Source organism: Neovison vison, chromosome 4, assembly GCF_020171115.1.
Source record: "Neovison vison isolate M4711 chromosome 4, ASM_NN_V1, whole genome shotgun sequence".
Taxonomy (NCBI): Eukaryota; Metazoa; Chordata; class Mammalia; order Carnivora; family Mustelidae; genus Neogale; species Neogale vison.
In genome coordinates, this window is record NC_058094.1 from 127,283,878 (window position 1) to 127,302,722 (window position 18,845).

General features: G+C 48.0%; 1 protein-coding gene across 2 annotated transcripts in view; it reads right to left on the reverse strand.

Annotated features, from left to right (window-relative positions):
* GLI3 (GLI family zinc finger 3) overlaps positions 1–10,346 on the reverse strand; it is a 263,470-nt gene extending 253,124 nt beyond the window's left edge. For both annotated transcript variants that reach the window (XM_044245664.1, XM_044245663.1), the window contains exon 1: positions 10,252–10,346. The gene's annotated coding sequence lies outside the window, so the exon portion shown is untranslated. The remainder of the gene's footprint in view (positions 1–10,251) is intronic.
* Positions 10,347–18,845: the final 8,499 nt, after the last annotated feature.

Consider the following 18,845-nt stretch of genomic DNA (forward strand, 5'->3'; position numbering starts at 1 on the left):
GACAACTTATTTTTGGATCTCATTAGTTAGTAACTAATTATTTAAAAGTGTGGTTTAGGCTTGGAACAGGACTATAAAAATGGCAACTTGCCAAGGTAGACATCTGCTTCCTGTATATCCCTCTAAGTTCTATCAGCTTATTTTACTGATAAAAACACAACTTTGTCCCTGTCCGTTACAAAGGGGAAAGTTTTAACATTCTAGGCTCTCACACCTCATCAAAACTATGCATGAAGAGTTAGCAGAAAAGGGTCTGCTTCTATCTGCAGTGGCAGGTTTGATTGTGGTGGGGGTTTTTTGTTGTTGTTGTTGTTGTTGTTGTTGTTGTTTTTCATAGAACATTAAGCCCAGTTTGGAAACTCAGTCCTGACTTGGTATTTGAGGGCGTGAGATACAGAAGTGACCAGTAAAACTTCATCGTGGGATCTTGAAACTAACTGAAACCAGGTTTTAAAACCTGGGATTTCTTAAAATAAGAACATGTAATTTGTTTAGAACACAAGTTGCGAGGAAAACTTTTCAGTTCTGCTTCACTTCAAAGATTTTTCTCTGAGAAAAACATGCCACTGGTTTTTAGACGGGAATGAAAGGCGACTTTGCCCACCCCGCCCCCACCCCACCGCGTTTCCTCCTCTCAGAGCTCCATGCTGCTCCTAGGCCCCTTGTAGCACTTGCAACATTACCAGCGAGATTTGCTGGCATGCCCCTTCACTTTTTATGCTTGGGGGGGGGGGGTATTTGTAGCTGAGGTTGTAAGTCCCAGCAGCTGGAGTATATGAACAAAACAAAACCGCCATGGAACTCGCAGTGCATAGGTAAATAAATATTGGGATAAAAATTCCTTCCTGAAAGCAGTCATGGCTTCTCCCCATTCAGCTGTCCCTGAACTTTTGGTCATTTCCCGGAGGCCTAAACCCAGGGCACAATTCATTCCAGATCTTGTTCTCAAACCTACTCGTTCACCCACCAACAACCTGCCTGCAAGTGGTCCTCCGTCTCTGAGTTACAAATCCGAACCTGCATCAACCTCCTACAGCAGGAAGCCTCTGCACGCTTGCTGGGGGCCCCCGACCAGGTCAAGGTGGAGTTCGTGCTCGGCACCACGTGCAACAGACCCCACGGGGCCAGGCCTTTGGGGACCTACGTTTGAAACGGCGCTTTCGCACAGTAAGCCTCCAGGGGCCCTGTCTTTGGAGCTGCAGGGAAGAAAACAAAACACAGAACAAACCCCCAGGAACTTTGATCGCGGCAAAGATGAGTCCCGGTTCCTGTCATCCTTCGGCAGGCTGTGGACCGTGGTCAGTTCGGGAGAGCTCCCGGCTCGGCCTGCGCCTCCGCGCCCGCAGCCCTGCGTGCGGTGCCGCGTACGGTCCCGGGCTCCCGGTCCTCACCGCTGTCCCACTTCCCTGCGCCGCCCCCGGCGGGCCTGCGGGGTCTCGGCGGGCGCGCGGCGCTCCGGGCCCCAGGCCGCTCCCCAGTTGGCCGCCGCACTCCGCCCGGGCGAGGGCTCCGCGCCTCGGCTGAGCCTCCGGGGCGCCGCGCCCCCGCGCCCGCCCCGCTACCCCCGGCCCCGCGCGCCCCGGCAGCGGCCCGGCTCCCAGAAGCCGCCGGGGTGGCGGGGGCCGCGGGGTCGGCAGCCCCACTCCGAGCCGCATTCCCGGAAGTGCGAACGGCGGGGCTGAACGGTCGCCACCGGCCAGGGACTCTGTGCAGGGAGAAGCGTCCCTTATCACTTTGATCGCCCTGGCTGCCCTGCTCCTTGGGAATGGTCCCGGGCATTGGAAAGCTCTTGTCTGCAGCTGGCCCGGCAGCATTTCCAGCAGACAGTTGTCCGAGGTGGCCCTGCTCTCGTTCGCACAGCTGTTCTACCAGCTGAATCCGGGGAGGTGCGGGAGCCCTGCTTTCATTCACAGCTGTTTGCACCAGCTGAACCCAGGGAGGTGCAACTTTCCAGGTACTTTGCAATGAAACACCCTGTGCTTCTCATTGTACTAAAACACTGGGGAACACTGGAGGGCTTCACTCCCCAAACTTCCAACTCACTGTCCATTAACCTAACCTGGCCCCCAAGTGTTGTTTCTCCTCCAGCTGCCCTAAGCCGATTCAGGCTTTGTGAATGGTTCAGGTTCGAGACACAGCACCTTGTCTCAAAAGGAGGGAGGCGCTCAGTGGGGTTCCAAAGTTCAGCCTCCACCAGGAGGCTTTACTTAGTCAATGGGGAGGATGAAAAATCACAATTCTGGGAACATGGGCAAAAATCAGCCTTTCCCATGCCAGGGCCCTGCAGTGAAACCTGGGAGCCACACAAGTAGGATTTCTTCACCACTTACACAGAAAAAATTTTTAAAGCCAGCACCTGGGCTAAAACCAACATGCAAAATGTTTGAGCTGTATACGACTTTCTCATCTAAGGTGAACTGAAGCAGTAGTTATAAACTGATAATACATCCTTTGTGAACAGCAGACAACTTATCTCCCTAATTCAGTTGGTTTATTTTTAAGTTGCCTGAACCTGGGCAATAATTCTCTTTCATTTTCGTCTTAATGCATTTAAAGATGTAAAAAACTAAGTTAAAAGCTTGATGTGGGAACCTGAGGCGTTTCTGATGGGTTAAAACAGCTCCTGCCAATGAGGGATCAGAGAGAAGGCATTCCACTGGGCAGAGCAGAGCTCTTAACAGCACCATGATTAGGCCTTAAGTGAGAAATTATTCTGTGCAGCTTAGGGAACTATTGCTCAAGTGGAATAAGGCTTTCCTCCAGAGAAATTACATTTACTTACACCTGCCTGTATATTTATGAGCTGAATGATCTCCCTAATGTGCTCGTGTTTTAAAAAGCCAGAAGGAGCCAGCCTGTGTCAGGATTTCTGAGGGGTCTCCCCTGTATCACTGAGTAGTGACATTGCTCTCACATTTTATTACTAGCAGATTAGCTGCTACTTCAAGATGCTACTCTTGGAGCAACTATTTAGGTAAAATTCCTATTAAATAGTTGTACCTTCTTGTAGCATTAATGAAAATCCTTCAGAAAGAGGGAGGGAAAAATCAAGAAGCACAAACTAATGCTGATTTTAACTTCAGATCAATTCTGAAAGTACAAAATGGTCTGAGTTTCAATGAACAAAAGTGAGGGAATTTAAAATGTTTCAGTGGATTTCACGTAAACATGCATTGTAGAAAATCTCTTACAGGTTTGTAATGTGGTGGAATTTCCTTGAGCTCCAACTATCTTTCCTGAACTTCAGATCCATTATATATGCAGAACCTGTGACCCACACCAACATCTTTCTTTTCTCTCCTCACCCTTCCCTGTCTGCACTGCTTTCCTTTTCTGCAAGAAAAGAAGCTCACTTCATAAGTTCTTAATGAAACCTTCATGAATCTTTAATTATAGTATTTTTGAATGTAGGATTATTTTACCTCTCCATATGATTTGACTTTTCATAATTAGATAAGCCTAAAGCCTTGCCTGCAAATAAGAGAGCTGTTCAAGTTGCCAGAAGTGGTCTTTGGTAGCCTAGAAGGTTCCCCCAATCTGCTGCCTGGTGTTTTCAATCTTTCTTTCCTATATTTCTGAGACTCCTAATCTCAGATAAGCAGTATTCATGATAGACATCCCAAAATGGAATTACTCTAAAAGGAATGGAATTCCTCTAAGGGGAAATCACTGCCTGGCTATGGATGTAGTGAATTTGGCTTTAGTAAATCAATGACATCTAAACTTTTACGAACTCCACATATTTACCTTCAACTGCTGAAAATCTTCTTGGACATGAAGTGACCACTGCTATTATGGGTGGCATCGCAAATGGCATTCTATGTGCCCGTTTTACTTTTCTGCCATCTGTACTTAAAAGAGCATCAGCTGCTCTGACTCTCTCTGCTGCCAGTAGGACTCTGGGAGAAATATTCGAGGGAAGTATAAGGTCTCGATTTAATACCTGTTACCATTCCCGAGTTTTGCAAAACTGGGAAACACCAACCACTGTACTGTGGTTAGGCTCTGCAGGAAGCACCCTGCATGGCAGGGACCATTAACAAAAGAGCAATAATGCGAGCAAGCTGGCCCCCCACTTGCTGGGGGGTGCTGGAGACAGGCAGTCCTCAGACAGAAAGTGAGATCTAGAAGTCACTTATCTGTCCCCAGACCCGCTAAGCTCATGAAAACTGTATTTCTCTGAAACCCACGTAGCACACAAAAACATCACTTCTGCCCAAAGGTGTTCCTTGTCTCACTTCACTGAGGTTTAAGGGAATTAAAAGTTTTCACACATTTTCGCAAGGAAAAAAAAATCCTCAATTTAAAAATTTTTCTTCTGCAACTTGACCTAACTTTTGGTTCCTAAAGTCAGGTGCGTCTTTACAATGACGCTTCAGGGGATGGATGTCTACTATTCATGTCCCATGAATTAGTAATTTACTTTTAAATCCTAGACTAATACCTGTTGGGTGTCAAAATCAGCTACAGATATCCCAGAGATACTCGGTGCATTTTTTTGGTGATGTATTCAGCATACTTTAACCTTCCGACTTTTAAGCTTGTGATTCCTGAATCCTAGATGCAGTTTTAAAGGCAAATTTTCAAAACTTGTACAGAAGTTTCATCAAATCTTATTCAGTACAAGCCACGCCCTGGTCCTCTGAGCCTATAAACTTGGCTTATTCGCAGACAGAATTCTTCAGGTTATCGTTCACACCAGCCCCCCACACCCTCGATCAGCTACAAAACGGTCAGCGCAAACTACCCCCGCAGTCGCGCACTCTGCCGGTGAGATGCCTGGGTATGGAATTTCATTTGAACACCCACAGTTCAAACAGCAGATGCTGCTCTGAGGTGCACGACCTGGTCCACACTCCTGGCCACTCCATTCAGGTTTCCATTCATGGGAGTTCATTACTGCTTCCTTCGGAGGAGGCTGGCTGAGCTTTCTCTCCACACAGGTAGCTCTCCTGAGATGGGAATTACTCTTTTTTTAAAAAAATATCACCAAATGAAATCAATAAGACGGTTTAACCGTCCCATGCCTTCATGACTGCCTTTTTGGAAAGTTATCTTGCATCCAAGTTGGGAGTAGATGCTGTCCCTTGTTGTAAGAACCAGTAGGTGTCCTGGAATATCCTTAGGTATTTTATGCAATCTTCAAAACCAGTCAAAGTGGCTAAAGCTAAAACTAAGCACATAAGAGATCCCACTGCATTCTGAAGGTATGTCAACAGCCAGAGCTTCAAAGCTACATTTGTCTCCGATTATTTAATTTTGTGGCATAAAAATGACTCAAATATATACAATCAAATGCTTCTATTTAAAACAATACATCTTTCTCAGTCTCTCCCTCCCTCCCTTTTTCTCTCTCTCACATACAGGCACATTGCCACCCCCTCCCATAAGAAAAAAAAAAAAAAAGTAAAGAAAAAAAAAGAAAGAAAGAAAGAAAGAAAAGAAAAGCCCCAAAGCTGTTTCAGGCCAGCAATCAATCCAATTTACTTCAGGTACGATTTATATGTACAGTGCATGCCACAACAAAACCACAGTATGATGCCAACAGGGCCCTTAAGAAAGTTCTCCCCTAAATCTCTGCAAAGGAGCTTTAAAAGAAAGCAAGGATTACAGTCAGCTAGAAGGTAGGGAGGGGACTTACCTCAAACCCAGCCAAGCGGAAATCAGAGCAGTAATTCTACAAGTCGACAGAGTACACTTTCAAAGCTATAATGGTGTGAAGAAGTGCGGGGCAGCATGGCCTGAAGGCAACGCTAATACACTGATGACTAATGGCCGGGCCAGGGCAGACAATGAATTTGGGGCTTGAAAACTAACAGAAACCATGCAGTACTTTGACAAATGGGCTTTCACAATTTCATTCATTGAATAACCTTTAAGCACAAAATTGGCTGAGTTCTCTGGGGAATTAGATGACATGTTGTTGGACGATGATGTAAGTATTTTCTTTGGTAATTATGACTCTTATGCAAAATGCAAAAGTGCCCTATAGGAGGACACGACCATAGATACGACAGATGCAGATGTGGAGCTCCACACAATGTTGCCTTTCAGGAGGGGGCTGGAATGTTCTAGTGCCACCTTATTAACTATATGTAATGGCGTGTTCATTCAGTTTCTTTAGAGAGCCATAGATTTTCTGGGACGTTTTGTCGGGTTGAAATATACACACATGGAACAAAAAACACTTTCACATTAAAAAAAAAAAAAAACTTAGAAGTGGTCACGAGTAACTAAGAAGTGTGGCACTGAGATATAGTACATTTGGAATTACAAGTGGAAAAAGTCTAATTTTAAGGGGTTGGGTGAAGGAAGAGTGCCTCAGAACAATTGAGACACCACGTGAAGTTTGCACTTAAGCAAGCATCTAACATCCCATCTCTTTGAAAAGGGCTCCCTTCCCTCTTCCCTGCCTAACGAGCCCTTCAATTTACAAATAATAATTTTGGCAATTTTTAAAGAGAGAACGAAATATTCGAAGTGTCTCTAAATTAACAACACTACTTACTCCAGACAGCATTGCCTTTAGCAGCTCCTAAAAACTTAAGAAAAGGATCTTAAAACAGGAAGCTTAGTGAGCTCATAAAACTGTTGTTGGAGCCAGGAACACATAGCATATTTAATCTGCAAACTGGGAGTCTACAGTGATTTCAGTAAGATCTGAGGCATGCCCTCAAGGTTTGCTGGGATCTGGGATTAGGGGGTTGATAAGAACCTCTACTGCCCATGGACATGTTTTTCTTCTGCAGTTAAACACAAATGCATAGAGACGTTTGACTGCTGCTTGGCGTTACTGCTCAAGTTATATAAAAGCTTTGCAGCTCCTTTTGCTGTCAATATATCAAAGTTTAAAAAAAATCATCAAAGTGTGAAATTTCATTTAAAGTCTTCGCCAGTCTACAGCTCTATTTCACAGGCCCATCACATAAAAGTAAAGATGAAAAATACACTGAAAGTACTTGAAAAAGTTTGCAGCAGTACCCCTCCCCTGTTGTTGTTTATTCTGTCTCCCTTTATTTGCTTTGAAACTCGAACAAATCAATTTTCCTCTCGGAAAATGACATCAAGTGAAGGGCAGCATCTTCTACTAGCCTTTAATGAAAAGACAACCTGAAGTCATCATGAGAGTGGAATATTTTGCTTAACAAATTAAATTTACTTACACACACACACACACACACACATGCACACACACTTACACACACTTCCTCTCTAGTCATTTCAGCATTGTAATTGCTTCTCATGATATAAGTTGGCAGAAAATTTCTTGAATCTTCCAAAACAAGTCAGACCGACTATGGACTATGAAAGCTAGCAAAACTAAAACCTCCTTCAAAGCACTCTTTAGCTGGGGATTTACAACAATTGCATAAAGAAGAAAAGTCTGACTTTTAAGATAATCTACTATAGTCTAAAAGCATTAACATTCCACTGCTAAGGTTTTCTTGAGGATTTCATGACTCAGTGATTCACTTCTCCTTCAAGACTGGTTTTCCTTAGTCCATTACTGTCTCCGTATAAGTGAGTGCATGGAACAATGATCATTAAATTGTTTCCTTTCCTACACTTCCAAACTTTAGCCTCAAAAAGGTTGGGGGGGTGGGAATCTCAGTAAGCAGGATACTTTACATCCAGGGAGGGACCTCAGAAAGGCTAAGCACAGAGGAAGTCTGAAACCCTTCCAGCGTGCAGGTAATTAAGAAAAGGGGCCAAGAAACAAAGGAAAGTCCAACTTTTAGGCTCGGGCATCAAGTTGATAAATTAATGAGACTTTCATTAAATAAGTAATGAAATAACTCAACAGAGCCATTTTTCATCAGTACTGAATTTTCTCATTTCTGTCTGTAGTCCTTTGTAAATGAGGCATACGGTGAAAGTGTGTTTAGATCAGGACTCGATCGAGGAATACACACACGTCAAAGGTGCTGGGAAATGGTAGGTATCCGAGTCAGACCAGCTAGCCCATGAATAATAACACAATCTATACCTTGTAAAGTGCTTCTGCATGTGTGAAATTTCACTAGACACCTCTCACATTGGACTCCTCCAGGCATCTTAAACCAAAGCTCCCCGAGGCTGACTTTAAGAATTATAGACCCTGAAAGGATCTCCCCTTAGGCAGGGAGTTTCTAATTAAATAGCTTTTAGTATAAAATAAACTCTCTTCTCTCAGTAAGTATGCTATTACAACTAATTTAAATGTTATTTCATGTTTGCTTTAGGTCTGACTATAGTCTAACTGGCCAAAGCATCTGTGTACCACGTTATTAAGACCAATATTTCCTAACGTAAACAAATTCTTTAGCTACTTCACACAGTTTACATTGTTAAGACCAAGCACCGCAGCTTTAATATTGCCCCTCGACTGTAATACTACTCTGCTTTAGAAAAATGAAGAGATTTCGAGGTTGTTTCACTACTTTAAAACAGAGCACTTTCTTCCTTCAAAATAATCTTGACACATGTAATTAAGAAACTGTCAGACTATTATTAATTTTTAATTTAAAACCTAAATGAAATAATTACAGGAATCAATCAATAAGGCACCTATTCAAATTACAGAACAATTACATAAATACTCAGAATTAATACTTTAGGCCAGTTCTTGAAGATTTCAGTCTATACTATGCTAAGACATCAAACAACCTAAAAAGTGTAACATGGAAACGATGAATAGTTTCTGCCTTAAACAGACCAAAATGAGATCATTTCAGCTGGCCATGGCAGAGGCCCCCACCAGCCATGCCCAACACACTCAAGCTGGAACCCTTTTTAAAAGTTAATTTATTTCCACCAGACACACATTTCAGGACGGGGGAAAAAAATGGCCTCATCCAAATTTTGGGCAAAATCACATTTGGAGGGAAAAGCCTAGTTATTGTGAATTTCCAGCAGACTGCTCTGGGAAAGATTAATTGGGGAGAGAGGAAGGAGGAGAGTAAAAGGAGAGCAGAAGGTGTTTTTTAGAACTAATAATACCCGTCCAGATAATGGCACTGCCCATGTCTTTGCACAGAGGCCGGTCCTCCATACCTCCGACTAAAGGGCTCTTTTACTTGGAGATGCGGACAGTCCATCATTTCAAATTGAACTGGCAGCTGGAAAATGTGGAACAGCTGGCAAAGAGCTGGGAGAAAATGTTTTACATAAATATATGTACATATAAACTGGCAGAGGGCCACAAGTACTGTACCCAAGGCCAGAATCCATTCGGCACCGCACGCCAGGGGATGAGAAGTTGGGGGCGGCAGGAAGGAGTTGCCTCCTTGATCCTCTCTCTAGCAGGGTCAGCAATGGAAGCCTGGGTCCAGCCCCTCTCGGGAGGGCATCTCCTGAAGGAGGTGCAATCAAGGACAGGAGCACAAAGTTCAGGGAAGGATAAAAGGCCGGGGTGTGCGCTGGTGCTCTCTGGCATCTGGCAATCTGCTAAAAGTCGCTTCACAAACTCTCCAAGTTTGGGGTAAATATTTACTCCCTCTCGACTTCCTCCCGCCCATTTTCCCTCTGCAACTCCAGAAAGTAACTGTTCCCTGCAGAGCGATTCATACCCAGCTCTGCCCTGCGAAAACGCGGCCTCCTGAATGAATACTGCACGGGACACGATTACGCACCCCTGCACACACTCCCTGCTGCTTCTAACGCTCTTTCATTTCTTTTCTTTTCTCCCTCTCCCTCTCTTTTTCCGCTGTCCCTGGAAAGGAAGAGAAATAAAAGAATCCCAAATCATACACAGATGGTACAACTTTCACTTTTCCTCTCCGACGACCGCGGCGCGCCCCTCCGCATCCGCGCACACCACACCCCCGCCCCCCGGAGGCGGCGCGGGCTGCGGGCGGCCCCCGCAGCGGCGCTCCCCGCGCAAACCCACCCCGCCGCCAGCCGCCGCCTGCGCCCGCCACCCGATGGGGGAGACGCAGCCAGACGAGGGAGGGCGCCGGGGCTCCGGGCGGGGAGCGGGGGCGCGGCTGCTGCAAACTTCGTCCCCCTCCGGGATGGGAAATTCTCCGGTCCGTCTCCGGGCTCAGGCGCTGGGCAAGGGAGCTCCGAGGAGGAGGAAGCGAATGCAAGAGCCTCGCTCCGACGCCGCGCGGGTTGCTCTCCAAATCTGGGCGCCTTTTGACAGCCATTTTCATTTCCTCCCGCTCCCCGCGTCGGGGACCCCCCCTCTCGACCCCGAGGCGCGGGCGCGGCCGCAGGAGCTGGCTGCCGGGTGCCCGGCCCGCGGAACAAAGAACTTCGGGCGGGACGTACCTGCGGCGGCGACGGCTGTCAAGTCCCCGAACTTCCCATAGACCCGCGTCCGGGGCGCGGGCGGGCGGCTTCGGGCTCCGCGCGGCCGCGGGCGGCTCGGGCTACGGCGAGCGGCCGGGCCGGGCGCGGGGTGCGCCCACCGCGGGCATGGTGCGGCGCGAGGGACCGCCGGGCGCGCGGGGAGGGCAGGCGAGCGGCGAGGGCGAGTCCGGGCGGCGAGTGTGCGCGAGGGCGAGTGTGCGAGCGCGCCGGTGCCGGTGGCGCTGCCCCTGCCCGCTCCCTCCCGCTCGTGCAGCTCAGGCATCGGTTTCAGGGATCGTGTAATCCGATCCCTTCTGACTCACAGGCCCTGAGTGACAGTTCTGATTTGGTTCACCCGCGAGAGGGAGGGGAAAGAGAAAGAAAGCGAGCCCCCACCGCAGTCCCCTCCTGGCACCCAATCGACTTTCTGGAAGAAGGTCCCATCCCGGACGGGCCGCCCGCGCAGGGTGGAGGAGCCCCCCGTCCCGACCCCGCGCCCCCGGCGCTACTCACGGGGTGGAAAAGTTGTCCCTCGGCTCTCGCTTCCCTCCCTCGCGCTCCCTCCTTCCCTCTTCTCCTCCGCTTCCTCCTCCTCCTCCTCCTCCTCCTCCTCCCCGTGCTCCTCCTCCCCCAAGTTTTAACAGAAGTTGCCGGACTCTCCCCTCTCCCCCGCGCTCCCTCTGCCTCCGCCCCGCCCCCGCCCCGTCCCTTTTCTTTCTGCCACTCGCCGGCACGGTGGGGACGCGCCGAGCAGCAGGACGCCTGCCGCCGCAGGGGGCGAAGTTGGGAAAACTTGGAGTGCTGCTCGCCTTACTTTTGCTTTCTCGCTCCTTCCAGGCCGCGCCGGGGCCCGCGCTTCCCCGCCCGCCGGGTCCCCGCGCCGGGAGCGGGTCCCAGCTGCGACGCGGGCGGCGGCGGCGGCGAGGAGGCGGCGCGCAGGCCGGGGTCCGGGGCTGGGGCTGGGACTGGGGGTTGGGGAGGGAGCCCGGACGCCCCGAGCCACGCGCGCGCCTCTACCCGCCCTCTGCCTCCTCCGCCTCCTCCGCCCCTCCCGGGTCCTCACTCAGACATATTCATGCCTGCTCCTCCTCTTCCCCCTCCTTGACCCCGCGCCCGCTCGGCGCGCCGAGGCCCCACCCACCCGGTGAGGGGAAGGGGGCCCGGGCGTGATGTCACGGCCGCCCTCCCCGCCGGCGCCCGCGGCCCCGCCCGGACGCCCCCGCCGCCCCTAGCCCAGAGCCCAGCGAGCCTTGTTGCGTCCTGTCTGCTCCCATCGCCTCCCACCCCGCCTCTGCTCTCCTTTCTCTTGCTCCCAGTTTGGGCTCCCCTTTCTTCTTTTAAGGCCTCTCTCTCTGATCACACCCCACATTGCCCCCCCCTTTTACATTTCCCCAAGCCAACCCTGAAACTCCCTTGCTTGCCAGAGGATGCTTTTGGAAGTTCAGGGTTTTCCTCTCCACAAGACTCATCTGCCCTTGGGGCCAAATCTGGGAAGTGGGAGCTCCCACTACACAGCCTACAGTCCCCATGGGCCACTTCATAAAAGGACACAAAAACAAAGACCCCGCGGCTTGGGAGCCTGGACGACAACGTGGTGCTTTCCCCCGAGCTACAAAGTGTCTCTGTCCCGGATTTATTTGCAGCGGCCCATACTAGTGAAATTTATTTTCCCTCCTTCCTCAACCGGGCAGGCTGCGTTCCTCTGTTCCCTTTGAATGTACCCAACCTAGACCTGTAGCTGAAAAAAGGAATTGGCGGCGGCAAAGGGGGGTGGGGGGGGAAACAAATGAAAAAGAAAGAAAAGAAAACCCTGTGACATTCCAAAATCCATTCTTCTCGGGGTAAGCAGAGAGTCTACCCCACCCACCAGCCGCCCTCCAGCCATGCAGGGAGCTGAGGGCACACTTGTGTTCACTCGCTGAGCTGCTTGACTGAAGGAAGAACGTGGGTGGGTGAATGATTAGCTATTATGATTTGAAGAGCATTTTGAGATTCAAATGCTTAACTGGAGAATTTTCTAACAAAATTGATGGTGGTATTCACTATTTGTTTCCTGAGACTTGTGGCTTATCTCAAAGACTCGACAGAAGGAGACCCTGACTTCAGCTTTTATGGTAGAAGCTGGACATCAAGCAGGGCGGAAGCACCATTTTAGCCATTTCTTTTAAGATTCCTCTCTCTACCTTAGCACTCTTTGGAAAAATATATATAAATAAATAAACCACCATTCACTCATCACGCAGAGCCCCAGGGGAGGGGGGGTGTCTCAGGATACCTGGGTGGTGGTCCCAGCTTCCCCTCACTAACTGGCCTCAGGCCCAGGCCAGGGAGGATTCTCTGAGGCTCCGTGGGCTCTGAGTCCATCTGTGGGATGATGATAGGAAAACCAGGCCACAAACCTCCCAGGATGTGTGTGGGTTTGCAATGAGATAATGCATGTGAAAGTAGAAAGGGACACAAATGTGTAAGAATTATTATCATCCTCTGCAACTGCAAAGAACTGCAAGCTTCTCTTTCCTATGCAAACTCCTCCAGCATCAGTCACAATTTTTTTTTTTTTTTGTATTCGAGTACTGCTTCTGCCTCAATCACATGAATGCAAATAGTACATCCTGATAGCCTCCTCTGTTCACCCACTGGCAAAAAATAAATAAAAAGAAGAAAGACAGCCAATAAATCAACAACTTGAATAAACTAGATATTTTGACTTTTACTTAAAACAGCACATTTTGGATCATGAAGATCTCGATTCGCACTTTTCTAAAAGACAAGAACAAAGGAAAGGCAGCTAATCTCTCCTCTTTTGCCCATCGGAATAGGGAAAAAATAAAAGGGAAAGATGCTGGCTGTCTCCTGTGCGGGCCCATTTCTCCATCTTAGGTCCTTGGCGGAGTCTGACCGCTCTCCGCCTTAGTGGTAAACATGTAAGTGGGCACATTTTGCAAAATGGTGGAGTTAAAAAAAAAAAAAATGATTTGCCTCAGTGTGAATTAAAGAATGCCATAATGCTATGACTTTCTATTTTAACACAAGAACTCTTCTTCCCAATGAAATCTTCTATGGAATCCTAAAGTATAAAAAAAAGAGTAACTCCCATCATAACTGGGATGATAGGGTCTCAGAGCCCAGCCCGCTTGCCTTTCTCTTTTCACCCACCCTTTTTCTGCAGTGGCTCCTAAGACATCTCAAAAAATCCCAAAACCACGCTGAAAACACTGGAACCTGCGTGTAATGATGAACAGGCACTTACAGATGTGCGGGGCTCTGAGGTTGCCCTTCCTCCATATCCAAAACTCCACCATGGTACATTCATTATTGCTCTGTCTCATCAGTTCTCTTTTCAAATGCAAATATCCCAGGAAATTTTAATATAGTGAGTCCTCAAAATGATTAAGCATGTAAGACAGATTTTTTTTTCTTCTTTGGCAAAAATTGGATCAAGTAGGAGACTTGAAGATATTGGTATTTGCTTCCTAGGGCTGCCTTAACAAACTACCACAACCTGGGTGGCTTAAAACAACAAAAATCTATTGTCTCATAGTTCTGGAGGCTAGAAGTCCCAAAATCAAAGTCTCAGCAGGGCCTTGCTCCCGCTGAAACCTCTAAAGAAAGATCCTTCCTTGCCTCTTCCTAGCTTCTGGTTGGTGTGTGTCAATCCCTGGCATTTTCTGGCTTGAAGCTGTTTCCCTCCTGTTCGTGCCTCCCTCATCATATGGCATGCTCCCTGTGTCTCTCTCTCCTCTTCCTAAGGACATCAGTCATACAGGATATACATACAGAAGCCCACCCTAGGCCAGCATGACCTCATTTTAACTGAGTACATCTGTAACAACCCCCTTTCCAAGTCAGATCACATTCTGCTGTTCCCGGAGTTAGAACTGCAACATACCTTTTTTCCAGATAATTCATAATCACATTGAAAGACATAGTTGTTGGGGGGGGGATTGTTAAGGATATGCAACGAGAGGACAAAGGATGGGACTGAGAACAAATCCCAGACGCTCCCCTGCATTTCTTTGCCTTGTCATGTGTGCTGTGCACAACTACCATTCTTGCCCTTCCTTACTGCTGTAGCTCTTCCATCTCCTCACAGTGGTCCCCAATTAATTGTTGGAAAATGCCATGGGGATATGTCATGTGTACTGAAAATCCCCTGTCTGCAAGGACAAAATTCCAACTCAGATTGGCTGAACTTAAATTTAAAGGAGGGGACGGGAAGGTGTTGATAAAAAGTCTGTATGTGTGTAGATAAGCTTCAGGTAAGGTAGGATCCAGGGGTTCAACCGAGGTCTGCTGAATTCTATTTGTGTCTTTCATCTGGGCGTTATTCACTTTAAGACAAACTTTATTTAGGCTACCAAGGAGGTGGCTGAACACAGCTGCATTTTACCTAGGCAATCCTATTGTTTGCATTCCCAGAGATTAAGCACCTTGTCCAAGGGGACACTATTCCTCTTGGCCAGACAAAAGAGATAGTTGCATGCAAGGTAAAGGATGAACCCATATGCTGTATAAAACCCACCATGATGCCTGCCATTTTTTCCTTTTTTGTGCTGGTCTCCTCCCTGAATGCAAGACTATCATCTTTGCCTTGGCTGCCCATCATAGGGCAACCTGCTGGGGCGGGGAGGGGTGCCTTCTATCTACCCATATTCTCAGGCATCCTCAGTACTCTAAATTTCCATACATCCCATGCCTGTGTGACGAGACAGACTCTCTTGGTCTTTGGGGTTATACTTGATCACAAGGCTCAGAATATGTTGTTCCTAATGTATGAATAGCTTAACCAATTTTCTTTTTGAAAATTGCTTGGAAGCGCTGAGGACATTTTTTTTTTTTTGCTTGAGGACTGACACCTCTTTCATATCCCTAAACTGAAGATAACAAAGGCTCTCATGATGGCCATACAAACATTTACACACACCCAGATAAGTACTCACCTACCCATCTGCCAGTGAGACTCTACTGTTGGACCAAGCCTACCTGCTGCATGCTTTCTTCATTTACAGTGCGTTACTTCCCATGAGGCTCCTCAGTCTAACATGCAAATAGACTACTTACAGACAGCATACCTAGCCTCCCCAACATTTCCAAACCTTTCTGAATTACAGCAAGAGAACACAGTTAACAATGAAACTAGGACCACTGGGGTGTCTATCTGATCATCTCAGAAATTTGTAGGTACTAGTTAAGATACCGTTCCCTGGAGATTCTCAATACCTTGAAAAATGGTGGGAATTCAGATACTATATTGCCTACTTTTGAGCACTAGTTTCCAGAACAAAAATAAGGTTTCTTAAGCCTGTCCTTGTTCCCCTAAGCGAGAGCAGCTGGAAAAGGCAGCCCCCCACCCTCCCTGGCCACAAAACCCTGATGCACAGAGCCGTCCCATGGATGTCATTAAGAGAGGGGAAGTCAGTGGAAGGCATACAAGGAGACAGAGCAAGAACCAAGGTTCCAGACTCCAGTAGCTCCCACTCACTGCACTCTCTACTACTCACCCTCCCCACTCTGACCTCCTCATTTCCTCAAGTGCTGTCTCCTGGACGTGCTCCCAGGACCATGACAAATGATTCCTAGACTGAGCTGATTTGACTTCCCGAGGGCAACACCCGGCCCATGTCGGCTTCCTGCTGCCCTCTCTCATTTCTTGGCATCGTGGCTCGGCACGCTGCACCCACCAGCCAGGGCGCACGGCGGGAAAGCGCTGGGGGATGCCTCCGATCCTTGGCCTCACAAACATCTCAGGAGTGTCCCTGGGAAGGAAACACTCCCTGAGTGGGGAGCAGAGTGGCCCCACGTGAGCTTCCCCATGCGGACTGGCCGGCTGCCAGCTTGGGGGTATGCATCACACAGGTGCCCTCCCCAGGGTCTCTCACTCAGCACCCCCGTAATTTATTCTTCCATCTTCCTGGAACACTGGGATTATAAATGTAACCCAGATGTCAGCTGTGTCCCTCTTCACCTTGGAGATGTAGCTGTAATTGGCTTGGACCTCGGCCAGTCCCAGGAGTCAGGGAAGACCTCAAACCCTCCCTCTGGATTTCTGCAAAGTTCAGAGCCCCATAGGACAAGCTCCCCCTCCACAGGAAACCCACCCACAGTGGGCCTGGGGCCAGTCTGGTAGATTTTCCTGACGATTTGGGTAGCTTCAGTGGATTTTCTCCAGCAGATAAAATATGTCTCTTTCTCGGTCGCAAACAGAGCAGTTGAGCAAAGAGCATCTGTTTCCGGAGAGTTCTCCTGCTTTTCCTTCTTGTGGCTTTCTGGTTCACCTCTTCAGTCTCCCTCTGCCCAGGTCTGCCCTACCCCCGTCAGGATCATCTCCCGTCTCCCTGGAGGCAATGTTCAGCCTTCTTTGAGTTTCCTTAAAGGTCAAGCAGTGACCCACGGGGCACATGTGGTCTGTCGATGTATACTATTGGAGGTGCGGGAGTAAATTTGACCCTGACGTCTTCATTCTGCTGTGGTGTCTACCACTCCCATACTTGCAGCTACACTCATTGACGTGATCTGTCTCCCCGCTGAAAGCATTTGAGGTTGTGTGATTTGGCCCCCCCACGATCCAGTCACAGAAACTGTGAGTCTTTTCGTTGAACGGGCTGTAAAGGAGAGGATGTCATCTCACACCCATCACTAGCAACGGGGACCAATATTTCCCACTAGAATTTCTGTCTCTCGGCTGTCTGTCTCTGGCCATGCTCCCACCATGCTATTTTAATTGACTCTGCTCTTCTCCCATTCAATGCTCCGATTTCTCTCTCTTCAGGCAGAGCAATCCACTTCTGCCCCTCTAAACTGGGTGTTTTGAGAGACTCCAACGTGCAGCAAACCAAGGGCCCTCCAGTCAACAGGATCCGTCTTCCTTAGAAAGAGGTTTAGAACGTCTGTATCAGGTCATCTTTTCTTCTGGATCTCACTCCTAGCCCTCCACACATGTACCCAGCCACTCATCAGTATATTTTTTTTTTAAATAGGACATGAAGAATTCCTAGGAGGAATTTCAATGAATAAAACATCCCGTATTTGCTACATAAGAAACTGGGAAAGCAGAGACCTCCTACCTGGGAATGCCATGAAGAGTTCAGATATTTTAAGAAAAGACAAGAAGCAGTGGTCATGTACTTGGGAACCATGACACCCGTAGGAAGAGGAACCTCTTTCTCCTCAATGGATGTGGAGTTCGGGGCTCTGAGATCAGTGAGAGGTTCCCATGAGTAGTGAGGAACAAACAACAAGTACCTCCCGCCCACCGCAAAGTTGCAGCGGTGGGACTCATAGAACAGTGTTTATAGTGTCTGTGGAAGAAAGTGAATGAATACCACAGAGAATACGGGCTGCAGAGCACACAGTGGGGAAATGAAGGACATAGGAGCTCTGTGCTTCGTCACCCAGTGGCTGAGAGCTGAGAGCCAGTGATTATTTTTATACCTTTGTTATTGTAAGAGCCTTCTCAGGGCCCTTCCAGGATCCAGCCTGGCTAAGGAGGGTAGACCACATTCTACAGACAAGGTGAAGGGGAGGCCTTCTCGATCTCTGTCTCCTCATCTGTCTATCCATACGGTAAAACACACAACTCTGCTTTTTATGTTAATGACTGTCTTCTCCCTTCTTTGGGGTTTGAATATTAATTAGAAGCATATAAGACAGGACAGACCTAGATTTAAATCTGTTCTCCATCATTCCTATCTTTGTAGCTTTGCCAGGTCAGCAGACTCAGTTTGCCCATCTGTAAATTGGAAATATAATGATATCCATCTCACAGAGTTATTGTGGAAAGGAAAGTAGCTGGTATACCTAAAGGGGCGGGCCTTCTGGCTGGTCTAGGAGATGCCAAGAAAAAGAAAATTTCCTCTTCCTTGTCTTTTTTATGCCAGTTGAGCCGCAGGTTACCAGGTACAGATTTTGAAAGCCCCTAAGGAAGACACTGGAGATGTGGGAATTTAAGTCTCTGTTCTACCTCACCTATAAAAGTGGGACTTGCTGTGAATAGTTTCTCTACTGAAGTTAGCAAAGCCACAGAACTATCTCAAGATTCTGTTAGTCACAAAGATCTCTTTGGAGAAACATTTCTTCAAAGAAACTACTGCCAATTCCAGATAACTCGATACTCTTCCTCCCTCGTGATCTTTGAGAAGTCCTTCACCAGTATAGAAAGAGCAAAGAGTCAAAACGCCTGACCCTTAGGTCCTCTAGGTTTTTCTTTATACAAACCCATCAGCAAGCGTGGCTCGCAGGATGACAGTGTACAGAAAGAGCTCTACAGAGAGAAGAGGTTTCCTTCCTGGTCCTGACTACATACATTTGGGAAAACTTAGCTCAAGTCTCCATTCGATCGTTGATTCATTCAACAAGCGTGCATTGAGTGGAATCCACGTGAGCAGCTGCACAAGCCATTGGGCATGTGGGAGTGAGCCCAAAATCACAGCCCTTGCCGTCACAGGGCTGAGAACCCAGTGGGGAAGGCAAACACCAGTGCAAACACACATGATGTGGTGAGCACTAGAAAGAAAAAGAGCAGGGTGCTATAGGACAGAGAGCAAGGTAAGTCCTTACCATAAATGGGTCACCCC